This window comes from Euprymna scolopes, chromosome 21, assembly GCF_053919585.1.
Source record: "Euprymna scolopes isolate OS-2025 chromosome 21, ASM5391958v1, whole genome shotgun sequence".
NCBI lineage: Eukaryota > Metazoa > Mollusca > Cephalopoda > Sepiida > Sepiolidae > Euprymna > Euprymna scolopes.
In genome coordinates, this window is record NC_136502.1 from 656,093 (window position 1) to 678,560 (window position 22,468).

Sequence of the window (22,468 nt, forward strand, 5' to 3'; positions counted from 1 at the left end):
AAGTTCAACAAGATACACCTGAAAAAGCTGAAAGTTATATCAACTGAAACGTACAAATAACGCTTACGCTTAGTAATCTGAATAATCCAAATTATCAATCCTCATTTCAAAAATTCGGAACCATTATATACAAAATTTATTTTTTTCTACCAGATATTGGAAAAAAACGTTGCATAACTTTAAGATTATATTCTCTATGTGTGAATAATGAAAAAGGTCTTATAGCCATAAATGAAGAAATGCTTAGTTTCTGAGTTATAATCAATTCAAACAAATAATCGACATTCTTTATTCAAAACATCTCCAAAACTAAATTTACGAATTGCATGTTTGTCCAATTTTAAACCGAGATATTGTTGTCACTTTCACAGCAAAAACGTGAACGATTTTCAGAGTCTTAGTTTACAAATTAAAGATTAAGTTACAAATTAAACATAAAACAACAATTTCAAAAATTCTTTCTATATAGACAAAAACAGGTATTAAAATTGTTTGCGATAATATTAATCATTAAATACAATGCTCTATAAAAGCAAATAATAAAAACGCTAACATACAGGATGGAATGATAAAATTGTCACCTTAGAAAAGACATGATTCCATTTCCATTTCATGAAAACCGGTTTTCTTTATTTTGTTGCAGACCATCTATTACTTGGCTAGTTGTGTACAAATGTGATAGGAGCCTTCTACCATGTCTGAAAGTGACACAATGTTCAATGAGCGAGATTGGAGATGCACCACTGTACAACTCATACTCTCTATCATTCCAAGTTATGACAACAGGACCGTTGCTAGCACCTTCAACATTCATCGCTGAATTGCCATGGATAAGAGAGAGATGTGCCCTGGGTGATGAAAACAAAGTTTCCGGTCATGGTTATGGTCTTTAGTGTTGTTTCAAGTGAGGGTAGCTTCATGCCACTTCACATCTTCAAAGTCGGCTTGAAAGTCAACAACAAAAGTCTCACTGCCCCCCTCTCCCCCGACCTGAACCCACTAGACTACTTCGTTTTGTCATACGTCAAAAACATCACCAACATGGCCTCCTACAGCACCAAAGCCAGTCTGCTCACCATCATCCACTGAGTATTCGCCAAGCTCCCACCAGCACTTGTGGAAAAGGTATGCTCCCAGTTCTGGACCTATATCAAGGTGGTGATTGAGGCTGAATGAGGCTACATTGAATAGATGTCAGCTCTACTACATACTAAAGTTACCTGAATTGATTTTTTTCAAGTTTTAAAATAAAGCTGTAGTGTTGTTTTCTTTAGGGTGACAATTTTATCGTTTCACCCTGTAAACATAGGTTAGGAAGTGTTTAGTTTCCAAATTTTTGCAAATATAAATATTTTTCTGTTTGAATCCACCAAATTATTACAAAATACTAGTGGATAGCGGGGGGGCTTTGCCAGGGCGCAAAATACGTTTAAATATGATATTTTAATTTATCCAGATTTTGTATATATTACTATAGAGTAGAGATTTAAAAAGAAAAGTATTTGGGTGCCATCAGCTAAAATTGAAATTGTAGCATTCAAAGCTGGTGACGTTACCACTGTACCAACAGGACATGCATATAAACCGATTAAAAATTAAAAATAAACTAAGATGAATATACAAAATGTTTAATGATTTTTTTCAATTTTTATCCATTTTTGACACCTAAAAAACAATTTTTAACTGACTAAAGACCCATAAAAGAATGGCCCGTAAAAATCCAATCATTTAAGGCCCCTAGAGTCAATATGACTTTTAGTATTGGAGGAAATAGAGTTTGAAAATATGGAGACAAATACACCGACAAACATATAGTCGTTTATATATTAGATTTACATGAAACTAATTACCTTGATGAAAACCTTAGATTAAAAGTATCTAAAAGTCACTCAATAGTACAAAATAAAACAAAAAAAAAATAATTATCAGTTTGCTTTATTCAAGTAGTAGTGATTGCAAGGGGAGAGAACTCTTGCTTTATTTGATTTTTATATTTTTCTTCATATTTAGAAGCAAATTTCAAAATAATTGTGCAAAAAAATGTTCTAATTGATACCACACATACAGTGTTTAGAAAATCGATGACATAGCTTTAGGATTATGTCCTATATGTTTATATAATGAAAAAAGGTTTCCATAAAAATACATCAGGAATGCCAGGGTTCTCTTCATTCTGTATACTTATGTTTTTTAATAGGCAAAGAAAAAAAAAAGAAAAGAAAACTCATGTCACAAAATAATAATCTTAACCAATGTACATGTATGATTCTTTAATTATTCATGAGATTATAGTTCTGTCTTTATCTTATTTCAGTCATAGTTCTCAGAAATCAAGAGCCCCCATTACCTTTCAAACACATTTTGACTGTAAATACAATGTGATTTTGAATATTTACTCATGGTTTACTTGTTTAGAAAAAATATCAGATTGTCTGACGGAGTATTAAGTTTTGTGTTGCTACTTGAAGTAACATCACTTGGAGAAGGTACATTATTCTCGAGAAAAAAGCCAGTGTTGGTTAGCCTTACTGAGGAGATCTTATTTTATATGCAAATACTATGCGATTTTGAATATTTAGTCAGGGTTTATTTGTAGGAAAAAGTATCCTCATACCAGATTATCCTGATAAACTCTTGTACAGAGATATATTAAACACTCAAGGATATTGTTTCTCCCTTGTTTTAATTTTCTTATCATTTTGTTTTTGCTGGGGATGGGGCATTCTACTGGATGCCAAACATTCTCCCATTAGTTTAGTTACTCCAACCAACAGATCTTTTTCAGACTCTAACCGTTCTTTTAAGTGTAATTGTTTGTATTTCTCTTGCACTTGGTTCATCGGGTATATTCACCAGATAGTTTTTCAGTATGTGTGCCCATATGTTTAGTTAAATTAAATTTACTTGAAAATGTGGAACCACACACTTGACAGCAAAACGGTTTCAGTTTCAAATGCGTTTTCTGATGTCGTCGAAAACTTGAGTTATCCGAAAAAGCTGCGCAACAAACTTCACAAGAATATGGTTTTTCACCTGTGTGTATGCGTGTATGCACATGCAATGATGACCCATTTGTGAATGTTGCATTGCACATGCTGCACAAAAATGGCCGTTCGCCTGTGTGTATGCGCAAATGTTTTGTCAAATCAGATTGATTAAAAAACGCTGATGCACACAATGTGCATGCATGCGGCCGTTTGCCCGTGTGTTTGCGTTTATGCGTGTTCAAATTTGATTTTGTCGAAAACGCAGCATCCACTCATCACATATGTAAGGTTTCTCACCAGTGTGCATGCGCATCCAGAGTTTAATGATCCCTGTGGTCTCTGCCTCTCTGCTTGCCGGCTCAACCCTGGGATGTCTCCAGGAATATGCAAACGTTGACAGTTGTGGAACCGTCTCTGGTACTTGTCTCAATCTAGACGACATATTATACCAGTAAACGGCTTCCTCAGGTGAGGTGCCTCCTCTCTCCGCAACTGCCTTATGGTGCGGTGGTTTCTCTCCACGATCCCGTTGCCACTGGGTCTGTAGGCAGCTCTGAAAAATTGTTGGATATTCCACCTCCTCATTACTTCCGTCACTGCTACTGACTTGAATGTGATCCCGTTGTCGGTTAACAACTCTTCCACGGAACCTCGCTCCAAAAACACCTCATCGATGATTGCCGCTATCTAATTCCGCTACATTGATGTGGCTGACATCATTTTTCTTCCTTAACCAGGCCGCATCTTCTGCAACCACTCCTCTAACTTTCAAAACGACCCCTGTTGCAATGCTGTTTGCATCACACCACACGACTCCATCCAATCTTTGCGGTACATTCCAGGTTCCCCGGACTGGGTCTTGCCGTTCTGCTTCTTTCAGGACCGTTCTTCCCGCCACTTTATCAAGCCACGCCACCACGTCACCGTTGCCATTAAAAGGCTTAATCATGTTGCTTAAGCCAGCGTTGGCCATCGCGAAATAGCTTGAAGAATAAAGCAGTCTCAGAACAAGCGGACCTCTGAAATGGGGGGGGGTCACTTCTTACACACAAAAAAGGATTATAATTTCAGTCTATGTACTGCCGAAGTGTGTACTCTCCTGTCCGATCTGGAATTCCTCAGCACAGAGAAATGAAGCTCATTTTGTAGTTTCCAGCTTCACGTGCACACGAGATTATGCAAGAACGCACGTAATAAAATGCTGGTCGCCATCTTTGTTTTTCCTTTTCTCAGCCTGAACTCACTCGCTAAGCACCCATGGTAAGACTTGTTTTTTCTTAGCTTCTAATCACAAGATGTTTTTCCCAATTGAAATAAAGGGAGACAAATGTCTGCTTTTCTTTGAGCTGAAATCTCTGGTGGCTTTAAGCGCCTGAATTAATGTCTCTTTGTATTTCATGCTGTAAACAAAAGTCAGTAAATATGGGCCACCGTAGTTAAAAAATTATCACATTTAACTTATCAGTTTTTGCCGATAAAAAAAAAACAGTCGACCGATTTCTGATTTTTTTTTTTTTAATTCTCTTAAAAAAATACATGAGTTTTTGATTAAATTTTTTTTTTCTTCTTTATGGAGTGAATTTTTTTTAAATATCTATAAAAAAAAACATTGAATGAAGCAGAAAAAATTGAAATTTTCTGAACAATATAACGAGTATAAGGTTTCACTTAAAAAAAAAAATTCAACGTGGTTTTTAAAAAAAGATTTTAAACTTTGGACTTTACAGGTAAATTTGCAAATAACTTCTTTTTTTTTTTGGTTTTAAATTAGCTTATTTTATTTATTGATCTTTTATCTTCAATTTCTAATATATAAATTCGAGGTGAGAAAATTAATTATTTTCATTTTAATAGACATTTTAAAAAGGGGGGAGGGGGTGAATTTAAAAAAAAAACACGCTTGTCTAGAATATTATATTCGGTTTATTGGAAAGAGCATAAAATTTTAAATTGAACCTGAAAATATCTTTTAAAACTTTAAAAATCTATAAAAAAATTTCTATTGGTTTAATTTTTAACTCGTAAAATTCAATTGATTTCATTATATAAAAAAAAATGGCTGCATGAACGCGCGTAGGCACTTTGTAAACAGTTTTTTTTTTTAATAAAAAATATTTCTATTATTTTTTAAACAACTTTAATATATCTTGTACGTACCTATATAAGGCCACCCATTCGCCCATGTATGGAGTATTGTTGTCATATTTGGGCTGGTGCATCTGCTACTAGTCTCTCACTCATAAATAAGGTTCAAAAGAAAGTCGCCAACTTAATAGGTCCTGAACTGTCATCTAAGCTTCAGCCTCTGTCCCATCGACGAAATGTTGCAATTGTTGCAATGTTGCATCCCTCTGCCTGTTCTACAAGTACTTTAATGGTGAATGCTCCGACAAACTGCAAGCACATGTACCTCATCAACGTAAATACCTCCGCCAAACCCGACAAGCAGCAAAATCCCACCCCTTCTACTACAGTAGTTTCTTCCCCAGAACCGCTAGACTTTGGAATTCCCTTCCGGGTTCCTGTTTCCCCAACTGTACTGACATGCAGAAGTTCAAGTGTAACGTAAACCGACATCTTGCTGCCCAACTCCCCACTCATTGTAGCTTATGTCCCTAATATTAGCCCCCTACATCAAAGTGGCAATGTGCCTTGTTTGGGGTGAAAATGTAATTAAAAAAATAGTTTATTTTGGAAGTATATTCCATAAAGAAAATAAACAACCCACTTTAAAAAGAGAAATTACGAGTTTTTTTTATATTTTATTCGAAGTTTTGTATTAGGGGTGTCAAAAATTAAAAAAAAAAATTCTGATACACCTAAACCAGCAGTCATTTTTACGGTATCTTTTGTTTATTAAATTGTTAGGTGAAAGTATGGTATGGTTTATGTTTTTTTTAAGCTCCTTCTCCCCACGTTCAGAAGGGGTTTCTGAATAATAAGGTTATTACCTCAGCACGGTCCGTATTCGGCATGAATATCTAACTGTTTTTATTTTTCTTGTTGTTTTTTTTTATTTTTTAAGAAAATAATATTGTTTTCTTTTGAAATTTAACCTAAATCGATCTTTGACTTTTGGTTCGTTTTCACAACGATTTGAAGAGATCTAAGTCGCATGATACAGGACAACGAGAAAAAGTATTACAAATAAAACAAACCTGCCATCAAATTGCCATTGTGTGCTAATATTTTACTGTTGGGTTTCATTAAAAAAAAGATATATTTTTTTTAAATTTCCAAATCTCAGCAAACTTGAAATTAAAAAAAAAAACAAAAAAAAAAAACAATCACCATAAAAATGATTTCAAGCCGTAGTTTCGAATTTATTGAAAATTTCTGCACAATTTGTTTATTTTTTTATTTATACATGCGAAAAAAAAAAGTGATTGTATAGCACCACCCCTATAAAGGAAAAATAATAAAAATATAGAAATAAATATCATATTCCAAAAATCACGTAAATTGAGCGAGTAGTTTCTAAGAAAATCACTTTTTAAACGATTTTAAGCAATTGATAGGTTGCTCTTCCCTTGTTTCTTGAAGATGGCGACACGAAACAGTCCCATTTTGCTTATAAAATTTGATTTTCTTAGTTATAAATGAAACTACGACTTTACGATTTTAAGAGTAAACTATCCATTTCGATACAGATTTTGATCTCGATAGTGTGCGAGCCTTTTCTAGTCTCGCACAAAAACACACATTCATATTTCAAGCTATGTCACATACGCGCACACAAACATACGCGCCCACGTCACGTCCACACACGTACATATATTCACGTTCGCGTACATACACTCACATTCACGTATATATACACACACGCTAACGTATACACATGTACTCACACACGCGCACACGAACGCACATATGGACGATGTCACTTCCGCTTTCAAAGGAAATATGCACATGCGCAAAAGACCACCGGAAACGAGTATAAAAGAGAGAGCAACAAGCGGCTCCTTCTTTTAGGACCAGCTCTCGACCAGAGAGGTTGGGCTAACCAGCCACCTCACCTATAGATAAGAGAAAAATCCAGGTTGTCCTAAACAATATGATATAAATGCGGGAGTGCCTCAAGGATCTATCCTGGGACCTCCCTGACAAAATTGTATGTGAGATGGGTATATATGCTGATGACACCACGCTCTATAACAGACACGACAGGAAAACAAATGAACACATATCTAAAGAAATGGCAGAAACACTAGAGGATGACCTCTGATATGTAGTGGAATGGGGACAAAAATGGATGGTCACATTCAATTCTGCCAAGACTAAACTTGTTTCCTTCAATAATTACAAGAAACCTTCTTTACCACCAATAGCAATGGCCAAAGATTCTATATCTGAAAATACATCTTTTACACTCCTCGTCCTAACGTTCACAGGAAACATGAGTTGGAACAATTACATTGAGAGCATTCCCAGGACCACTGCGAAGAAAGTAGGTTCTCTCTACTATGCTAGAAAGCTACTAACGCCCAAAAGTATCCTGTACCTCTATAAGGCCACCATTCGTCCATGTATGGAGTATTGTTGTCATATTTGGGCTAGTGCATCTGCTACTAGTCTCTCACTCCTAGACAAGTTCAAAAGAGAGTTGCCAACCTGATAGGTCCTGAACTGTCATCTAAGCTTCAGCCTCTGTCCCATCGATGAAATGTTGCATCCCTCTGCCTGTTCTATAAGTACTTTAACGGTGAATGCTCTGATGAACTGCAAGCACTTGTGCCCCCTCGACGTAAATACCCCCGCCAAACCCGACAAGCAGCTAAATACCACTCTTTCGCAGTAGATATCCCTAGATGTAAGAGAGCCTTCTACTCCAGTAGTTTCTTCCTCAAAAGTACTAGACTTTGGAATTCCCTTCCGGGTCCCTGCTTCCACAACTGTACTGATATGCAGAAGTTCAATTCAAACGTGAACTGACATCTTGCTGCCCAACTCCCTACATAGTACCCCTGTAGTTTATGTCCCTGATAGTAGCCCCCTACATCAAAGTGGCAATGTGCCTTGTTTGCGGGTAAAATATATTTTAAAAAAAAATGATCACTTTTCTATGATAATTTAATCTAAAATGAGCACTCACTATATGGCCACCTTTTTGGAGGGGTTGCCGTTTTACAAAAACTTATTTTTGTTTTTCGTTCTTTTTTAGGGGAGTGTTCAATTATAGAACTTGTATAGTTTTAACAGGTACTTTTGCAGTTTAATTAACCAATTTTTCCATAAGTAACACACCAACAGTAACCGAGCAGAAGAACCGTTTAATATTTCACAAATATTCTGTTTACATTCAGAGGAGGAGACGTTGGAGGGGCGGGGGCTGATTATTGTGGTGGCTGTGAAATATCTTCTGTAAAGGTTATCCTTGATGAATTACATTTGTTATTGAAAACGATGCCTCAGAAAAAGCTATCAAAGGCACTCTCTTACAAGCTGGGAGACTTGTAGCATTCTTTTCCCGGTCGTTAAGCCCCTCTGAAACGAGACTTCGTATTTTTGAAAAAGAAGCATATGCCATGGTAGAATGTGTTCGTAAATGGAGAGACCTCATCACTGGGAAACATTCCACTATTATTATGGATTAGTGAGCCCCATCTTTTATTTTGAAACCTGGTAATTGCCGAAAAATTAAAAACAATAAAATTATAGGGTGGAAAATAGAAATTCTTCTTTTTTCATATGATTTTATATGGGAATGAAAATGTTGTCGCTGATATGTTATCGCAAACATGTGGTACTGCTATTTCCTCCTTGGAGAAACTAAAATCAATTCATGATTCTTTAATACATCCTGTAGTACAACGCTTTTGGCATTTTGTAAGGTCACAAAATATGCCATATTCAATTGAAGTCCAACATATGACTTCTGAATGTCCCCTACTTGTGCCAAAATAAAACACCAATTCCTTAATTCCCCCAATCATATTCTTATCCCTTCTACTGCCCCGTCTCAACGTTTTTCTGTTGCTTACAAAGGACCTCTTCTAGTATCCTCATCAGATTGCCGTTACATACTTACTGTTGTTGACTAATATGGTCGATTTCCTTTTGCTTTCCTTAGTCGTGATTGCTCCTCTCAAACTGTGATACAGTGTTTGAAGACTATTTTCTCTATCTTTGGACTTCCTTCATTTATCCATTCCGATCGGGGAACTTCATTTATGTCGAGAGAATTCAAGCAATTTCTGCTATTACTTGGGATTGGATCCAGTAACACTAATGCTTATAACGCAAGAGGTAACAGCCAATGTGAGTGCTATAATGGAATTATATAGAACATTATCTTATTAGCTTTGGAATCTCAACTGTTACCCATTAACGATTGGTAGGACGGTTTACAGGACGTTTTACATGTTATTTGCTCTCTACTATGTACAACCACTAATGCCACCCCTCACGAACGCATATTCAATTTTGTAGGCGCTCTTCCACCAGCACTATTGCCTATTTGGCTCTATGAACCTGGAAAATTGTTATTAAAACGATTTGGTGGCAAGTAAAAAGTAAAAGCAAAGCACATTCTCACACATAAAGACATTGTTTTATATATAAAAAAAATTTTGGAGATACAATGAAGAATATATTAGAAATATTTTAACTCCTTATCCTATAGGGTTTCGATGTCTACCATCTCTTCAGAGGAGAAAATATTAACAAATAGCTATAATGGTATGCATCCTATTTGCTAAAGTCAGTGAGACATGGAAAATCATTAGTAAAAAAATCATTAAAAATTGAATGAGTCATTAAAAGTCATAGAATAAGGGAAGTTAAGGAAAAAGATATAAAAGTTTACATCCAATCGGTAAAATCCGAGGTGACTGAAGTATATATATATATATATATATATATATATATATATATATATATATATATATATATATATATATATATATATGTATATATATGAGCAAACAGTTAATAAAATATGTTAAAAAACACTTTGAAATGAGTTAAAATCATATTTAATCTGAAAAGGAAACACTAGATAAGTGGATAGTCCTTAATCCGCAGAGTTTCGAAGAAATACTTTCCTTCTCATCAGAGGGAAGGAATTAGCAAAATGCGAGGTCGGATTTTACATGCAGAAGTATTTGATGAAACAACAAGTAAGTCAAAGATCTTACTTGAAAACAAAAAAAGTGAAGCAGAGGGAATATGGTGAAGAAAAAGGTGATTACACATGAATGGATAGTCTGGTGGGAGATAAAAATCCAGTGACGGTAAAATCCAAATGTATAACTTCAAGAAAGTTAAAAGAATTTCCATTTGTACAAGTAAAATCCAAGGAAATCCCGTAATTGGAAGAAGATGGTCCATAATAATCCAAAGGCAGAAATCCATGGAATAATTCACAAAAATGTGTACAAGGAAAAAAGGAAAAGATTCCAATAATATTAATAAAAGAAAAATAAGATATGCTTTTCACTCTACTTCCGAGACATAAATATAAATAAGAAAGATTAGGGAAGAAAAAGAGGAGAGAGAAAAAAAAAATTATGATAAGTTTTTTTTTTGTTTTTTTTAAAGTTAAAGGTTGTTTTTTTAAGTTAAAGGTAAATTTAAAGTTAAATATAAAATTTAGGGAAACAAAAGTCAAAACGACCCAGACAGGAAATGTTAAAGGCGCGAAAATATATACAGGGCAAAATAATATAGGTCAACTGAAATGTACAAGTCATCACTTAAAAAAATGTCAGCAAGAGTTGTTAGAAGACACTAAATGGAAAATAAATAAATTAATTAATAAATAAATAGAAAATAAATAAATAAAGAATAAATAAATAAATAAAAAATAAAATAAAATAAAAAAATAAAATAAAAATTATATATATATATATATATATATATATATATATAATATATATATATATATATATATATATATATATATATATATATATATATATATATATATATATATAAGAAAAATCTAAGCTTTAAGTGTCCACGTAAATTTTGAATGATGTACACGACAAACAATGCATGGATTAAATCTCCTCATGAAATACAATCAGAAAAAGAATACAGTAATCAAAATGAATGGAAAACATTATATTTACAAAATTACAAAGTATGAAAACCTTTGTGCATTAGGAATGGTGGTGACGATGTAAAAACATGAATTCTGGAGCACAGAAGGTTGCTCATTTTAATGGTATCACTGCAGTCTTTATAACTTTACAACTTTTTGAGTAAAAAATTATAGGAAGCTTTAATTTTGGAACAACCCTCGTATTTTTTAAATGTATATGTGTTGAAGAAAAGGAGATCGACCTGTATTTGAACTCCTTTCTCTAGCATGAGAAAAAATATTTTAAAAAATCAAAAAACAGTAAATAACAATGACTCGAGAACAAGCATGAGAAAAAATATTTAAAAAAAAAAACAGCAAATAACGATGACTCGAGAACAATTACAAACATTTAAAATAACAATTTTTATTAACCAGAAAAGGATCGTTTATAGTTTTTTTATATGGCACTTGTGTCACTTGTTTTTTGTTTTGTTTTTTGTATAAGCAGTTGAGTCCACATGGTGATAATTTCGAGCTGGTTATTCAGTCTGCGAAAAGATGGCTGGAGATCATGGAATTGCTGCTGAGACTTGTGGAAAGGCTGTCTCGACTGTTTGTTTTTTTTTATGCGGTAAGAGAGCCTTCTACTCTAGTAGTTTCTTCCCCAGACCAGCTAGACTTTGGAATTCCCTTCCGGGTCCCTGCTTCCCGACTGTACTGACATGCAGAAGTTTAAATGCAACGTCCAGTAGAAAGAAGTTTCTTATGACTGGAAATGACGCTGGAATAAGCAGAGATTTCCCATGGCATTCCCAAATTATGACCCATTTAATACTAATCAGGTGCAACGTTGCTTAACTTCACTGATCTAATGAAACCAGTGTGTCAACTTGATTATGGCATATATTTCCACAAGGCCTCTAATAAGCAATAACATTTTATTATTTGCATCTTGAGCCAAGGTTGATTGATATGTCATAAAAATCCAACAACGAATGAACTAAGGTTTAAATGTATGGCTGGTTGATCAAGAAATCATATCAATTTTGTTTTACAACATATCAACCTTTTGATGGGTTATTTTATGCAAAGAAATAATACCAGCATAGAAATCATTGTATTTAATCAAATTTTGAAACAAAAAATAATAAAATGCAAAAAGTATTTACATTCACAAGTTGAATGTTCGTCCAATGCGATTTTTTTTTTTTTTACATGGAGGTCACCACTTATCAAGGCTCAGAGGTCACTCGGGGATAAGGGTTATTGCATGTACAGTAATCAATGGGATAATATCGTAGTAATCATTAGTAATGGAGATTTGATAAAGTGTCTTACTTAAGGGGGGGCGGGTTATCAGGAATTTGTTTATGTTGGACTTAAACACATCCAAGTTGTAGTCAGGTGAGAAAATGGCAAATGAAAGAGAGTTCCACAAGCGTGCACTTCTAAGAAAGAAGCTTTGTTCATTGAATCTACATTTTGATGTAGGCACAGATAAAGAGTGGGGAAAATTATTGACAGTGGTTTCAGCTAGACGGGTGTTTTTTGTGAAAGATTGGCGAGGGGGGGACCAGAGATTAGAGCTCAGACGAGCACTTGACATGGAAATAACGATAAAACAAAAACAGGCTCGCAACGTCTCTTCTGTGGGAGAGAGATTGCAGGGAAGAGAAAAGGGCATCCCCCGCTAAGCTATGAAGTCTATTTTGAACTCTTTCAAGGCAAGATAAGCTGTTTTTAGCAACTCCTGCCGAGATGTTGCAGCAGTATTCCATCCTTAGACGTACTTGGCTTTTATATAGATAGAGAATTGCATCAGCAGTGAGATATCTATTGGAGCGGTAGAAAGACCCCACCATTTTTCCAGCGACCTTGGCAACAGATTTGATGTACGTGTTCCATTTCAGATCAGGAGTAAAGGTCAATTCTAGAAGCTTGTCAAAACATGATTGTAGGCATTTTCACAACCTCCTGAGCAAAAATCTGGACATTTTTCAGTTTCAGTTTACAAATTAAACTATACTGCACATCAAACATACAAATCCAGAAATCTTTGCAATATTAGCAAGGAAAGAGATTACAATCGTTTGCTATCATAGTAATCATTAAATACAATGCTCTACAAAACCTTGTATTCCAGTTCTTAAGCGTTTTCCACACATATTATTTGGATTCTTTCGACTATGTTTTCATCTTGAGTGTTATGTTCATGTTTTGGTTGATATAACCTCCAACCTTCTTCAGGTTTACTTGCTGAACTCAGGAATCTTTCTGTTGAACTCACGAATCTGCATGGAATTTTCAGGGGAACCCTTTATTTAACCTGCATAAATAGCATGCACGTTTTTTCAGCCATGACTAAATAATTTGCTATTGTATTTTGAGTGTTGCCTACACTGAGGACTTTTACACAGCCATGGCTGGCATAACAAGCATGCTACCTCCATGGATTAAATAAATGGTTCCATTACAAAATTCTGCATCAATTGCTGAATTCGACAAAAAGATCCCCAAGTTTGACAGAAAGATTCTCAAGTTCAACAAGATACACCTGAAAAAGCTGAAAGTTATATCAACTGAAACGTACAAATAACGCTTACGCTTAGTAATCTGAATAATCCAAATTATCAATCCTCATTTCAAAAATTCGGAACCATTATATACAAAATTTATTTTTTTCTACCAGATATTGGAAAAAAACGTTGCATAACTTTAAGATTATATTCTCTATGTGTGAATAATGAAAAAGGTCTTATAGCCATAAATGAAGAAATGCTTAGTTTCTGAGTTATAATCAATTCAAACAAATAATCGACATTCTTTATTCAAAACATCTCCAAAACTAAATTTACGAATTGCATGTTTGTCCAATTTTAAACCGAGATATTGTTGTCACTTTCACAGCAAAAACGTGAACGATTTTCAGAGTCTTAGTTTACAAATTAAAGATTAAGTTACAAATTAAACATAAAACAACAATTTCAAAAATTCTTTCTATATAGACAAAAACAGGTATTAAAATTGTTTGCGATAATATTAATCATTAAATACAATGCTCTATAAAAGCAAATAATAAAAACGCTAACATACAGGATGGAATGATAAAATTGTCACCTTAGAAAAGACATGATTCCATTTCCATTTCATGAAAACCGGTTTTCTTTATTTTGTTGCAGACCATCTATTACTTGGCTAGTTGTGTACAAATGTGATAGGAGCCTTCTACCATGTCTGAAAGTGACACAATGTTCAATGAGCGAGATTGGAGATGCACCACTGTACAACTCATACTCTCTATCATTCCAAGTTATGACAACAGGACCGTTGCTAGCACCTTCAACATTCATCGCTGAATTGCCATGGATAAGAGAGAGATGTGCCCTGGGTGATGAAAACAAAGTTTCCGGTCATGGTTATGGTCTTTAGTGTTGTTTCAAGTGAGGGTAGCTTCATGCCACTTCACATCTTCAAAGTCGGCTTGAAAGTCAACAACAAAAGTCTCACTGCCCCCCTCTCCCCCGACCTGAACCCACTAGACTACTTCGTTTTGTCATACGTCAAAAACATCACCAACATGGCCTCCTACAGCACCAAAGCCAGTCTGCTCACCATCATCCACTGAGTATTCGCCAAGCTCCCACCAGCACTTGTGGAAAAGGTATGCTCCCAGTTCTGGACCTATATCAAGGTGGTGATTGAGGCTGAATGAGGCTACATTGAATAGATGTCAGCTCTACTACATACTAAAGTTACCTGAATTGATTTTTTTCAAGTTTTAAAATAAAGCTGTAGTGTTGTTTTCTTTAGGGTGACAATTTTATCGTTTCACCCTGTAAACATAGGTTAGGAAGTGTTTAGTTTCCAAATTTTTGCAAATATAAATATTTTTCTGTTTGAATCCACCAAATTATTACAAAATACTAGTGGATAGCGGGGGGGCTTTGCCAGGGCGCAAAATACGTTTAAATATGATATTTTAATTTATCCAGATTTTGTATATATTACTATAGAGTAGAGATTTAAAAAGAAAAGTATTTGGGTGCCATCAGCTAAAATTGAAATTGTAGCATTCAAAGCTGGTGACGTTACCACTGTACCAACAGGACATGCATATAAACCGATTAAAAATTAAAAATAAACTAAGATGAATATACAAAATGTTTAATGATTTTTTTCAATTTTTATCCATTTTTGACACCTAAAAAACAATTTTTAACTGACTAAAGACCCATAAAAGAATGGCCCGTAAAAATCCAATCATTTAAGGCCCCTAGAGTCAATATGACTTTTAGTATTGGAGGAAATAGAGTTTGAAAATATGGAGACAAACACACCGACAAACATATAGTCGTTTATATATTAGATTTACATGAAACTAATTACCTTGATGAAAACCTTAGATTAAAAGTATCTAAAAGTCACTCAATAGTACAAAATAAAACAAAAAAAAAATAATTATCAGTTTGCTTTATTCAAGTAGTAGTGATTGCAAGGGGAGAGAACTCTTGCTTTATTTGATTTTTATATTTTTCTTCATATTTAGAAGCAAATTTCAAAATAATTGTGCAAAAAAATGTTCTAATTGATACCACACATACAGTGTTTAGAAAATCGATGACATAGCTTTAGGATTATGTCCTATATGTTTATATAATGAAAAAAGGTTTCCATAAAAATACATCAGGAATGCCAGGGTTCTCTTCATTCTGTATACTTATGTTTTTTAATAGGCAAAGAAAAAAAAAAGAAAAGAAAACTCATGTCACAAAATAATAATCTTAACCAATGTACATGTATGATTCTTTAATTATTCATGAGATTATAGTTCTGTCTTTATCTTATTTCAGTCATAGTTCTCAGAAATCAAGAGCCCCCATTACCTTTCAAACACATTTTGACTGTAAATACAATGTGATTTTGAATATTTACTCATGGTTTACTTGTTTAGAAAAAATATCAGATTGTCTGACGGAGTATTAAGTTTTGTGTTGCTACTTGAAGTAACATCACTTGGAGAAGGTACATTATTCTCGAGAAAAAAGCCAGTGTTGGTTAGCCTTACTGAGGAGATCTTATTTTATATGCAAATACTATGCGATTTTGAATATTTAGTCAGGGTTTATTTGTAGGAAAAAGTATCCTCATACCAGATTATCCTGATAAACTCTTGTACAGAGATATATTAAACACTCAAGGATATTGTTTCTCCCTTGTTTTAATTTTCTTATCATTTTGTTTTTGCTGGGGATGGGGCATTCTACTGGATGCCAAACATTCTCCCATTAGTTTAGTTACTCCAACCAACAGATCTTTTTCAGACTCTAACCGTTCTTTTAAGTGTAATTGTTTGTATTTCTCTTGCACTTGGTTCATCGGGTATATTCACCAGATAGTTTTTCAGTATGTGTGCCCATATGTTTAGTTAAATTAAATTTACTTGAAAATGTGGAACCACACACTTGACAGCAAAACGGTTTCAGTTTCAAATGCGTTTTCTGATGTCGTCGAAAACTTGAGTTATCCGAAAAAGCTGCGCAACAAACTTCACAAGAATATGGTTTTTCACCTGTGTGTATGCGTGTATGCACATGCAATGATGACCCATTTGTGAATGTTGCATTGCACATGCTGCACAAAAATGGCCGTTCGCCTGTGTGTATGCGCAAATGTTTTGTCAAATCAGATTGATTAAAAAACGCTGATGCACACAATGTGCATGCATGCGGCCGTTTGCCCGTGTGTTTGCGTTTATGCGTGTTCAAATTTGATTTTGTCGAAAACGCAGCATTGCACTCATCACATATGTAAGGTTTCTCACCAGTGTGCATGCGCACATGACGACGCAAATTGGGTTCAAGCGAAAATGCCGATTGACACACATCGCACTTGTATGGTTTTTCTCCACTGTGTACACGGATGTGATTTTTTAACGTGACTTTCTGTGAAAATGACAATCGACAGATTTCACATGAAAATGGCTTCTCACGTGTGTGTGTTCGCAAATGAATTTTCACATTTGATTCATTTAATGATGCATAATCACACAATTCACAACTGAACAATTTATCACCCGTTTCTGTTAATTTTTGCACATAAAGTTTTGACGATGATTTTACAGAAATTGCAGAATTTGATTGGTCAGAAGAATCCATTTTTATTTCCATGTTGAAGTCAAAATGCATAAAATTTCATAAAACGTTTTTACTTCATTTTTTATTTGAATTTATTTAACAAATTTGGTTGAAATGCAGACAGAAGTGTTAATTTTATTAGCGATTACATAAGTCACATTTTTTTCCAGTTTTTATGAATTTTTGCCTGTGATTTTTCTGGAAATACAAAATCGCATTGTTCAAGAGAATATTTTTATTAGCATTTATTACATACTCAGCATTGCTCAGAATTTTTTGTTTATAAACAATTTTTTAAATACTTAATTTAATTAAAATACATTGTAAAATGTATTAACAATCTTTTCTGTCAAAGAAAGTTACTCTTTAGAAGTAGATCCAAATGTATTAATATTTCTAGTCATTTAAACTTTCTCATTAGGTTGAGTCATCTGTAATAAAGACAAAAATGTATATTAAAATGTGAAATGATAGAAATGGTAAAAAACAATCACAGAAAATATACATTTAATTTCATACAATAATTATTAAAATTTCACATATTAACTTTTAATTAATGGATTGAATTAAGTGTAGTGTAGTGTAGTGTTATGTATTAAACGTCATGATAGTCTAGTATGTAATTTAGTTGGGAATAACAACTCTTACAGCCAAAAGATCGAGTCACTGAACTTAGGTATAGTATGTGTTAAAAATAACAAGAAATTTGAAGTCAAAGGTCAATTCATTAAGCCTGGAGTGAATAATACCTAGACTATAGAAAATGTATTCAAAATGAATATGAGGTCATATACTCAAAAGATAGAAGGTGATAAAAGTCAGTCAGTTTAGTAGGACACAAGGGCGTGAAAAGTTGCAAATTAGTCACATGAGTTAGAAATAGGTCATACACTATCCATTATGATTATGCAATTTCTACAGCTATGTACCTAGAAAATGGAGCTATTAATGCTGACATAGTTATATAGAATAAAAAGGAAAGCAATCTCAGTAGAAGTTAATGTCCTCAACGATGCTGGGTTAAACAGAACTGAGAGTGAAAAGATAACAGAATACCAACATCTTATGTACAACATGAAATAAAAAATGGAATCTTAGGAAGATCTCCATCATTCCAATAATTATAGGAGCAACCAGACTTATGAAAAAGAATTTCAAAAATGATTTGGCAAATACACCCAGAGAATGAAGTGCAAAGATATATATATGTATATATATTGAATATGAAAAAATACACTTTTCTGAACTTTTGAGATGGGGATTAATTATTCATATTATTTGGATTCATCAGACTACTGTTCTCATCTTGAGTGTGATTTTCACAACGTTTCGGTTGATGTAACATCTGACCTTCTTCAGGTGTATCATTTCGAACATGGTAATGTTTCTGTCAAACTCTTTATTGTCCCCATGATGCTGGGTTAAACAGAGCTGAGAGTGAGAAGATAATAAAATACCAAGATCTTATGTATGACATCAAAAGAAACTGGAATCTTAGGAAGATCTCCATCATTCCAGTAATGATAGGAGCAACCAAACTCATGAAGAATAATTTAAAAAACTATCTAGTAAATATACCCGGTGAACTAAGTGCAAGAGAAATGTAAACAATTGCACTTAAAGAGACAAAATCCTCAAAAGATGTCATGGTTGGAATGTCTGGCATTCAGAAGGATGACCTGCCTCCAGCTAGAACAAAATAAGAAATTTAAAAAAAAAAAGGTATAACTACTTCATTACTTCATTTTTAAAAAAAAGGTATAACTACTTCATTGCTAGTGATTTTGAATAAAGATCACATTAAATAAATGAACTGCTTTTTACCATCAGATTTGTGTTATTAGACGTTTCAAAACTATAATAACCTTATAACACAAGCATTTCCTCTCTCTAGTTCAATCACAGCAAAAGCTTACAAAAAAGAATGACCAGCAAACAAGGTATGAATAACCATTTTAAACTTTAATGTTTCTGACGATAGCAACTTGTATCACACAAGGTTGAGCATGCAACATTCATATTTTTCCTAGATGACCTGTCATAAAGTAACTAGAGTCTGTTCACTGTTGAAGTGACATCATGTACATGATATTAGCAAGATCTGTTGAACAGTCCAACTGTCAATAAAGAATGAGAGCTTTTTGAACAAATTATTTTAAAAAATTGTAAAAATTGCTTTTATAAAAAAGGAACACAATTCAAGTTATACTAAAACTCAACATTTTTCAATATAAATTAAAAAGAAAATCATGCATATAAAATTATATATTTTCAAAGCAAAATAAAATCAAATACTACAAAAACTGAATCATGAATTTGGGGAACAAACAATAATTAAATAAACAAACAAATTATTTTTTAAATGAAAACAAACGTTAAATAAGTTCATATGAAAACGAATAAGAATAAAACAAATTCAAACTAATACAAAAAAACAATAAAGTTACTCATGCAAAAATATTTCTTTTAAAATCAATCTAATAAAATAATCCATTCGATAATTTAGTTGTATGCTTGAAATTCCCTTTTTCTAATTTTTTCGTAGTAATATTATTTTAAATAAAGTTTAGTTTACACATGATGTTGCAGGGGTGAGCTGGAGAGGGGAGCTTCAGAGGGCAGAATGTAGTAGAGAATGAAGTGTGTATCACATTAAGTTAGTTTATAATTGCATTATTAATTGCTAAAAAGCACTGTTTGAACTACTGTTGCTGAGCTCATTGACAATAGCGTGTCAAAGTCGGGATTATGGAGTCCCCATTGCTCTCTATCCATTCTGCCTTTTTGCTGAAGAAGTTGCTCGTTTTATGAAAAAGCGTTCATGTTGCAAGAATGGTGTTGATGCACAAACAAATGGCTTATTAATGTCAGATTTTTAACAGTCAAACATGTCTTTGATGTTTATTGGCTGCGTTTATGTTAATCTCGGTTCAAAATTAAAAGTCAGTTTTTATTTAGTTACAAAAAGTTTTGTCTTTTTAGCATGCATGGTCATGATGCTTAAGAGTGTCAATCACGTTTGCCTAAGCTGACCAGCGTGTTTACAAAAGTGGGAGGGTTAACAGACATGATTAACTTCCAATCCATTCTTGAATAGGATAATGTTTTTGGACAGTTAATTAGATTAATTTTTATTTATTTTTTGTAGGGGAAATCAATTTTGTGCCCGTCTTTTTGTTGGGAGGGCTACTTTTTATGCAATTATGTGTGATTTTATGAAGATTTGGAGGGGTGGTTGCCACACGGACTTATAGTTAAGGGAGATTTTTTTCTCTCTAACTTTTCGGTATGAACCTACCTGCAAAAATACTTGCACAAAATTTATCTCTCTTAGCAAAAAATAAAAATGGTTAACTGCCCTAAAACACTATCCAGTTCAAAAATGGTCAAAAATGGGGGATCATTTTCCATTACATTCCTATGTGAAACTGATTTTACAATCTAAATTCTAAAAATTGTTTTTGTTGCCTTTTTAAGTTTTTTTTCGAAAAAAAAAAATCTGATCTTAAAAATAGACTTTCTTCTCTTATATATAAAAAAAAAATCTGATCTTAAAAATAGACTTTCTTCTCTTATATATAAAAAAAAAATTTTTACAGGGGAATATTTTACATTACACTGCTTTAACCTTGGCTGGTGTAATGTAAAATATTCCCCAGTAAAAATTCTTCTTTTTATCTATAAAACACAGATTAAATTTAATGAATGACATTATCATTATCATTATTTATTTTTATTTTTTTTTTGGCGAATTAGTCCGTCGGGCAAGTTATTCTTTGTAATATATAATATTTAATAAAGGATTAATTTTTTAATAATACATACGCAATCTGCTAAAATTAAAATATCATGTTTAAGCGCATTGTACGACCGGGCAACACCGAGCGTCCAGCTAATCTTCTATGAAAATAAAATTTTGTTGGAGAGGAAAGAGAGATAATTAATTTTGTCCTTAAAAAAAAAAAAAAGAAAAAAAAATCAAACAAAATACTGTAAGAAACCCACCCAATAAATATCCTGGTAACATTTATTGGCAGCTTATGTCAACGGATCATTAAATCTAAGGGAGATAACCAGCATAGACATAACATAAATAAGCGTCCCAAATTATATCTTCTAAAATATGCTTATTTTTGCTATGTCTATGCTGGTTATCTCCCTTAGATTTAATGATCCGTTCGTTGACATAAGCGCCATTGGGTGGGTTTCTAACAGTATTCTGGGTTTTTTTTTTGTTTTTTTTTTTTTAAGTCATTAGTAGACATTATTTTTTTTTTTTGAATAGAATGAACTTTAAGTGAGTAAAAACAAAAAAAAACCCTTCCAGTGTTTGTTTATTTTCATAGAAGATTAGCTGGACGCTCGGTGTTGCCCGGTCGTACAATGCGTTTAAACATGATATTTTAATTTTAGCAGATTGCGTATGTATTATTAAAAAATTAAGGGCCTTCTTCCACATATGTAGACGAGTAACTTATCTTGCCTTTGCTATTTATTTATTTATTACCAATGTGTATTTTTATTTATTTTATTTTTTTATTCACCTTCACCCAAACAAGGCCTATTGCCACTCGGACGTAAGGGGCTATTAATTAGTACAATTCCTATCGTAAAACGAATCCGAATTTTCACGTTTAATTCAAGTTTTACTATATTATTATTATTATTATTATTATTATTATTATTATTATTATTATTATTTTATTGTTAAGTGAAAGTACAGAATAGTTACAAAACACCCTCCCATGTTAAGAATAGCTTTCTAAATATTATTTCAGCGTGGTACAATAAATACATAAGTACCGAAATCAAGTTTCAAATTTCAAGATGTTAAAAAAAAAAAAAGCAAACTAATTGTCATCAAACGTCCTTGCTATAATTAAACGCCTTTTTATGATGAAAAAGTATTTTCTGTAAATTATGAAACTAATTTTATAAATGATTATCGACAAAAGTTTAATTATTTCAAGAAAAAAAATACTTTACCCAAAAATCAGCAGGAATATACGGCAAACCGGTGTTTGGAATCATTTCGTTCCTTGCTTTAAAAATTTCAGATTATTTTTATAAAAAATGTCTAAAGATTGCAAAAAGTTGGAAGAAGAAGCGAATTACACAATTATAAATCCAATTATTTCTAAATTTAATAGATTTGATCTGTTGTTTTTTTTTTGTTTTTATGTTTGTTTGTTTTTTTTTTTGCTAATTTACTTAATGTAATTAAATTGACTAATTTAAGTAGTTCTTATAAGAAAGAAAATGGTGTTTCTTTAGTTGATGAAACTATCGACCAGAATATGTTGTATTTTTGCTATTGTGCA

The 22,468-nt window shown here is 33.1% G+C and overlaps 1 long non-coding RNA gene across 1 annotated transcript; it reads right to left on the bottom strand.

The window, feature by feature from the left end:
* Window positions 1–15,459: 15,459 nt before the first annotated feature.
* Window positions 15,460–22,246, bottom strand: LOC145241958 (uncharacterized). The gene is made up of 2 exons (XR_013862620.1): window positions 22,134–22,246; window positions 15,460–17,578 (listed from the first exon to the last, which is right to left on the bottom strand). It is a non-coding gene; the product is annotated as an uncharacterized LOC145241958 (long non-coding RNA).
* Between the last annotated feature and the right edge of the window lie 222 nt (window positions 22,247–22,468).